This window comes from Chiloscyllium plagiosum, chromosome 16 (assembly GCF_004010195.1).
Source record: "Chiloscyllium plagiosum isolate BGI_BamShark_2017 chromosome 16, ASM401019v2, whole genome shotgun sequence".
In the NCBI taxonomy this organism is placed as follows: Eukaryota; Metazoa; Chordata; class Chondrichthyes; order Orectolobiformes; family Hemiscylliidae; genus Chiloscyllium; species Chiloscyllium plagiosum.
In genome coordinates, this window is record NC_057725.1 from 7358889 (window position 1) to 7366860 (window position 7972).

The 7972-nt window shown below is 42.8% G+C and overlaps 1 protein-coding gene across 8 annotated transcripts in view; it reads left to right on the forward strand.

Annotated features, from left to right (window-relative positions):
• The window catches only part of ano5a (anoctamin 5a), a 201600-nt gene that overhangs the window by 874 nt on the left and 192754 nt on the right, over positions 1-7972 (forward strand). The gene's annotated exons all lie outside the window — the stretch shown is intronic.

Genomic DNA, 7972 nt, shown 5'->3' on the forward strand with positions numbered 1-7972 from the left:
CATTATTTCCGATATCCCCAGATCATTCCCCACTCCCCCTCTCCCCATATCCTCCCTGCTTCCTCCCCCCTTTTATATTTCCAATCCATTCATTTCAGAAAGTTACACAGTCTTTTTCCAAAAGGAAGGGGAGGGAAAATATATCCTATCGCCCAAAGAGGTTGTTGCCATTGACTCATGATAGATTCGATCATGAAGCATTGGCATCGTTAAAGTGATATTCCCATTGCACTGCATCAGTAATACAGAGCCAGGATGATATGTTGCTAGAATTAATGATATCACTGAGTGGTTGGAGTATGTTTTTCTGGAGGAAGATGAAGACCTGAGCTTGTGATCCATTTCCGACTTAGATAGGAAGGATGATGAGGTCATGAAAGGTTTCAGGGAGTTAAGGAGGAGACTGAATGGCAGGGTATCTAAAACAGTAAGCTCGGGATTACTCCTAATTACACTTGCGAGTAAGTGTGGAAATGTGAAATTGAGTGGCTGAATGCATGGCTGGAAAACTAGTGTAGGAGGGAGGTCATCAGACTTTTTAGTCATTGGGGCCACTCCTGTGGAAGGACAGACCTATTACAAGATCATCAGGCTGTGTCACAGCATGACTGACACTAACCTCCGTGAAGGGAGATTTCCCTATTCTGTTGGGGAGTGTCTGAATGCGATGGGCCAAAGTGCTCTGTTTTAAGGAAACCATAACCAGTAAAAAGGAATTAAAGTATCATAAACAAAAATAGAGGATGGGGGAGGCAATGTCAAGCATTAAACAGAATGTTGTAAAGGTTGAATTAAAGATAATCTGTCGGAATATGTGTAGCGGTCACAAAATGGTTGATTTGAGTCCACAAATGGAAATGATTAAATTGCCAGTACCGAGAAAATGTGACTGAGATTGGGAACTGAATGTCCAAGTTTATTCCACATTGACGAGCATTGGACAGAAAGGAAAAGGTCCTACTAAGGAATGAAGTCAGCACATTAGAGTCATAGAGATGTACAGCACGGAAACAGACCCTTTAGCCCAGTTCGTTCATGCTGACCTGATATCCTTAATTAATCTAGTCCCATTTGCCAGCACTTGGCCCACATCCCTCTAAACCCTTCCTAGTCATCCAGATGTCTTTTAAATGTTGAAATTGTACCAGCCTCCACTACTTCCTCTGGCAGCTCATTCCATGCACGCACTACCCTCTGCGTGAAAAAGTTGCCCCTTAGATCCCTTCTAAATCTTTCCACTCTCACCTAAACCAGTGCCCTCAAGTTATGGACTCCCCCACCCAAGGGTGTCTATTTATCCTATCCTTGCCCGTCATGATTTTATAAACCCCTATAAGGTCACCCCTCAACCTCCAACAGTCTCAGGAAAACAGCTCCACCTTATTCAGCCTTTCCCTATACCTACAAATCTTTCCACTCTCACCCTAAACCAGTGCCCTCAAGTTATGGACTCCCCCACCCAAGGGTGTCTATTTATCCTATCCCTGCCCGTCATGATTTTATAAACCCCTATAAGGTCACCCCTCAACCTCCAACAGTCTCGGGAAAACAGCTCCACCTTATGCAGCCTTTCCCTATACCTACAATCCTGGCAACATCCTTGTAAAACTTTTCTGAACCCTTTCAAGTTTCAGAACCTCCTTCCTACAGGAGGGCAAACAGAATTGCACGCGATATTCCAAAAGTGGCCCAACCAATGGTCCTGTACAGCTGCAATATGACCTCCCAACTCCTGTACTCAATGCACTGACTAATAAAGGAAAGCATAACAAACACCATCTTCATTAACCTATCTACTTGAATTAATTTGGGAGGATTTTAGATCAAAGGGTCAAGATATAGAATCAGTTGGGTGGAGCTAAGAAGCAACAGTGTTTATAGGATACCAAACTGTTGTGCTAATGTTGTGCACACTTAGTCAAGAAATTAGAGATGTATCTATTTTGGGTAATTTGGTATTTATAGGTGACTATAATTTGCCTGTTGATTGGGATAACTAAATCAGAACACATGTCAGAAAGGATGAGTCCTTGGTATGTGCGCAAGCTGAGTGTCTGGACCATCATATTGAGGAGCCAATTGGGCATCTGGCTATTTTGGATTTATTTGTCTGTGATGGGAAAGGCAAGTGAATGGAGTTGAGGAATGGATTAATGATGATCAAATTGAATGATAGATCAACCTCATGAAGCTGAATCATTTACTGCAAATGTTTATTTGATTTTGATGGCACTTTTTCTAATGATAAGATGGTACTTGAGAGAGCAGCTCAAATCAGGCCCATTGAGTCTACACTGACCCTCTGAAGAGCATCCTAACCAGACCCACCTCACCTACTCCATCCCTGTAAAGCCTGCTTTTCCCATGACTAATCCACCAATGTGTACATCTTTGGACTGTGGGAGGAAACCGGAGCACCTGGAGGAAACCCATGCAGACATGGGCAGAATGTGAAAACTCCACACAGACAGCGGCCTGAGGGCAGAATCAAACCTGGATCCCTGGCACTGTGAGACAGCAGTGCTAATCACTGAGCCAGCATGCCACCCCATAGAGTACATGAGAGCAACTGGTAGTAACATTGTGGTGGTATAGTAGTAAAATCAACGGACTAGAAATCCAGAGAGCCAGGCTTATACTCTGGGGGCCTGGTTTCAAATTCCACCATGGCAGCTAGTGCAGTTTGAATGCAGTTAAAAAAGAAAATGAGAAGAGAAGAGACTAGTCTGAGAGGCAGTGAGTGGGAGGCACTGCAAATGGAAAGAGTCAACATATTTTATTTACAAATGTAGGACTTAAGGAGTATACAGTATTTTACCATACAGGGTATGACGTTTGAATGTTATTGAGAAGAATGGTCACACAAAACTGAACAGCAGCTTTTATATCGTATTGGATTTTCCCATTATTGCCAATGAACTACAACTTTAAGGTAAATGATGTTTTCAGGAATGTAACTGCAATATGAGCCAACAAAGTACTCATTTTCAGAACATCAAGCAAAGGTTAAACTGTGGAGTCCACCCTTGAGTTTGATGGCACTTTTTCTAATGATAAGATGTTACTTGAGAGAGCAGCTCAAATCATGCCCATTGAAAAGGTGGAGCCCGCCCTTTCTCAAATGACATTTGGATATAGCTGTGCACAGTGAGCGGTAAAATTTTGAAATGGCAACGGATACGAAACCAACTGTTCATTTCGAGGCAATGGATCTGCTCTGAAAACAGCCCATACAGCAACTGTGGGAGCACCACACAACACAACGGAGGTAATTTTCAATGCGAAGATGTGACCACCTCAAGGATAATGCAGCAATCACCCCTACTGACATTGCGTGGATAGTTGCATCTTTGACACATCCGTGATAAGAACAAGATCAAGTAGACTATCTTCCTGTATTGGTTCCATGATAATCCGCTCGATGTCCATTCTGGCCGTGATGTCATACAACTGAGCGAGCTCTACATTGGTAGTAGTGCTACTGAGCCAGTCATTGTGTTGGGGCATTGAACTCCCCCAGTGCAGAGATTCCTTATGCATGCTCGCTAGTCTTGATGGTTCTTCCAAGTGATTTCCAGCACAGAAGAATGCTGGTTCATCAGCTGAGGGAGGGCATCAATGATATAGTAATGATAAGGGGACAACAGACATGCCAAATTCTGTCATTTGTACTCTTGTAATCACACCACCACATGCCAACAGTTTAACCTTTGCTTGATGTTCTGAAAATGATGAAAACAAGGATAGGACTGGAAAAGGCTGGAAGATTTCAGAATTTGTTCTGCCAGTGCTGACTCCTTCAACTCTCTGTCCTATACCATGAGGATACCTTCAAGCATCCTAACCCCACACTGCCACACTACTCACCCACTCTCCCTCAGACTGTGCACAAAAGGGTTTTCCATTTAGTATTCTCTTGCCACATTGGGTTCCTGGAGGAAGTGTAGAAGAAATGGAGGGAATACCAGGAGTGAAGCTGTACCAAAGACACAAATTTACCAAATCATCATGTTTGAGGAGACTGGAAAGGCTCTTCACCTCGATTTGTCTGAGTTTGGTTGTAGCATGATGAGGGGCAACCATTTCCCAACTCTGTGACATTCTGCTATGGCGTTCATATGTGAGACCTCTTAAACCATCCTGCCTGGCTTGTCCACAAAAAGGTTTATCTACATCATCCCCATCATGTTCATAGTGTTTTCATCTGACCTCATGAAAATGCTACCAGCACACAGCTTGCAGTAGATCATGAGTTAGTCCCATTCGCACCTTCACTGGACATGGGGTAAGCTGTCAATGTGGCCTTGCAAACATCACTGAGAAGAAATTTTAATAAAAACACAACTGGACCTTCTGTTACAATAGTGTATAAATCTCCCATTCATACTGCTATATAAATGCATGTCTTTGTCTTATCGACAATTGAGATTGTTCAACAAATTGGGGTTTAATTTTTTTTTCAATTATTCTTTCCATTTCTCTGATTTACATCTAAAACACAAATAGGATTTCAACTTTAATTGTGGGTTGCTGAAGCTTAACTCTTGGTGCACAGCTCCGTGCCTGAACATGCTAGTCTAGAAAAATCAGCTCTACTTTTCTGCCAATAAACAACAGTAACTTGCATTGATTTAGCACCTTTTTTTTTAAGAGAGTATGGTGTTCCAAGGTAGTTCAAGGAAGCATTATCAGAAGTTAGACATAAATCTCTGAAAGCTGTGCAGGTTAATGATCAAAAGGTTGATCAGAGAAGTAAGAAAATGTGTGTTTAAGGAAATACCTTAAAGGAGAATGTGGAGTTAGAGTGAGTTAGGAAGCTGGACAAAGAGAAGGCACATCCACCAAAAGTGAAGAGGTGAATCTGGGAACACACCTCTGCATTGTTTTTACCAAAAACACCAAAACTGTCCAAAATGCCAAGATGGTCATAATACTCTTTATGCTTAATGTTTCTCCTCATTCTTCCCCCCCCCCCCCCCCACCACCACCTCCACCCATTTATCTCTCAGCCCCCTCAACATTCCAGATGAGGAGGTTAGGCATGAAACATCGACTCTCCTTCCTGGATGCTGCCTGACCTGCTGTGCTTTTCCAGCTCTGCACTTTTTGACTCTGATCTCCAGCATCTGCAGTCCTCACTTTCTCCTATATTCTCATTTCAGTTCATAAAGTCATGAACACAGGAGGAGGACACCTGGCCCTTTCTGTAGTACGATCCAGTCCATTCCATCCTATCATTCTCTGCCTTATGGAAATCATTCTCTCTTGTTACCACCGCTCTCATAGGCAGTGAATTCTGGGTATCACCATTCTGTAAAATAAAAGATTTCCCCACGTCATCATATCCTCCACCCTCATTTATTGTTCAAAATCTGAAATCTGGAGGCCTGTGACCAGCAGTATTCTGCAGGGACTGGTGCTGGATCTGCTTTTGTTTGTAATTTATATGAATGATTTGGATGAGAATGTTCAGGAACCCTCTTGTGGTCCAGTGATAGTGACCTTACCCCTTGGTCAGGAAGCCTGGGTTCAAGTCCCATCTTCTCTAGGGCTGTGTAATAATTATCTTTGAACAGGTTGATTAGGAAAAATAGATTAAATTTTTGAGCAGTACTCAGTGGTTAGCACTGTTGCCTCACAGCACCAGGGCCCTGGTTCCGATTCCAGCCTCAGGCAACTGTCTGTGTGGAGTTTGCTCATTCTCCCCATGTCTGCGTGGGTTTCCTCCAGGTGCTCTGGTTTCGTCCCACAATCCAAAGATGTGCTGGATAGGTGAATTGGCCATGCTAAATTGTCCCATAGTGTTAGGTGCATTAGGCAGGGATAAATGTAGGGTAGGGGAATGGGTCTGGGTGGTTTACCCTCTGGGGGGGGTCGGAGTATGTTTGTTGGACCAAAGGGCCTGTTTCCATACTGTCGGGAATCTAACCTAAGGCATTGCGCTCCACGTGGTGATTCAATTGGTCAATTTTTCACACAAATACAAACAAGAAAAGAATAACTTTAACTATTGAAATATTTAGTAACCTAATATATTATTTAACTAGTACTCATTGATTGTTCTAATATAGCAGCGGCCCATAAACACACCCTTGGCAAAGGCAAATTCAGTAAAACAGATTTCCCTCACCTGCCAGTCCAGAAGAAGGAACACTGATGGTATAAATCAAGTAAGAGAGAGAGAGAGAGCTGTATCTAGCAGCTTCAACTCCAAACACCCCAACTTCAACACCTGAAAACAAGGCCCTCAGTCTATATGAGCCTGAATCCACCCACACATGCTTCTTTTGTCTACTTTAAGAAGAACCCCAAAGCTGTTTACTCTGCATTTCCATGGAGCACACCAGGATTACAACCTCCTCTTCAAGACATATGAGCGAGTGAGGGCAGGAGTAGGAGAATAGAGCAGATGAATGCATGGCTGAGGAGCTGGTATATGGGAGAAGGATTCACATTTTTGGATCAGTGGAATCTCTTTTGGGGTAGAAGTGACCTGTACAAGAAGGACAGATTGCACGTAAATTGGAAGGGGACTAATATACTGGCAGGGAAATTTGCTAGAACTGCTTGGGAGGATTTAAACTAGTAAGGTGGGAGGGTGGGACCCAGTGAGGAAAGAGATCGGTCTGAGACTGGTACAGCTGAGAACAGAAGTGAGTCAAACAGTCAGAGCAGGCAGGGACATCATAGGATTAATAAATTAAACTGCATTTATTTCAATGCAAGGGGCCTAACAGGGAAGGCAGATGAACTCGGCATGGTTAGGAACATGGGACTGGGATATCAAAGCAATTACAGAAACATGGCTCAGGAATGGGCAGGACTGGCAGCTTAATATTCCAGGATACAAATGCTAGAGGAAGGATAGAAAGGGAGGCAAGAGAGGAGGGGGAGTGGCATTTTTGATAAGGGATAGCATTACAGCTCTGCTGAGGGAATATATTCCCGAAAATACATCCAGGGAAATTATTTGGGTGGAACTGAGAAATAAGAAAGGGATGATCACCTTATTGGGATTGTATTATAGACCCCCCAATAGTCAGAGGGAAATTGAGAAACAAACTTGTAAGGAGATCTCAGCTATCTGTAAGAATAATAGGGTAGTTATGGTAGGGGATTTCAACTTTCCAAACATCGACTGAGACTGCCATAGTATTAAAGGTTTAGATGGGGAGGAATGTTTTGAGTGTGTACAAGACAATTTTCTGATTCAGTATGTGGATGTACCTACTAGAGAAGTTGCAAACCTAGACCTACGCTTGGGAAATAAGGCAGGGCAGGTGACTGAGGTGTCAGTGGGGGAGCATTTTGGGACCAGCGACCATAATTCTATTCGTTTTAAAATAGTGATGGAAAAGGATAGACCAGATCTAAAAGTTGAAGTTCTAAATTGGAGAAAGGCCAATTTTGACGGTATTAGGCAAGAATTTGCGAAAGCTGATTGGAGGCAGATGTTCGCAGGTAAAGGGACGACTGGAAAATGGGAAGCCTTCAGAAATGATAACAAGAACCCAGAGAAAGTATATTCCTGTCAGGGTGAAAGGGAAGGCTGGTAGGTATAGCGAATGCTGGATGACGAAAGAAATTGAGGGTTTGGTTAAGAAGCATATGTCAGGTATAGACAGGATAGATCGAGTGAATCCTTAGAAGAATATAAAGATAGTAGGAGTATACTTAAAAGGGAAATCAGGAGGGCAAAACGGGGACATGAGATAGCTTTGGCAAATAGAATTAAGGAGAATTCAAGGGGTTTTTACAAATATATTAAGGACAAAAGGGTAACAAGGGACAGAATAGGGCCCCTCAAAGATCAGCAAGGTGGCCTTTGTGTGGAGCCACAGAAAATGGGGGAGATACTAACTGAATATTTTGCATCAGTATTTACTGTGGAAAAGAATATGGAAGATATAGTCTGTAGGGAAATAGATGGTGACATCTTGCAAAATGTCCAGATTACAGAGGAGGAAGTGCT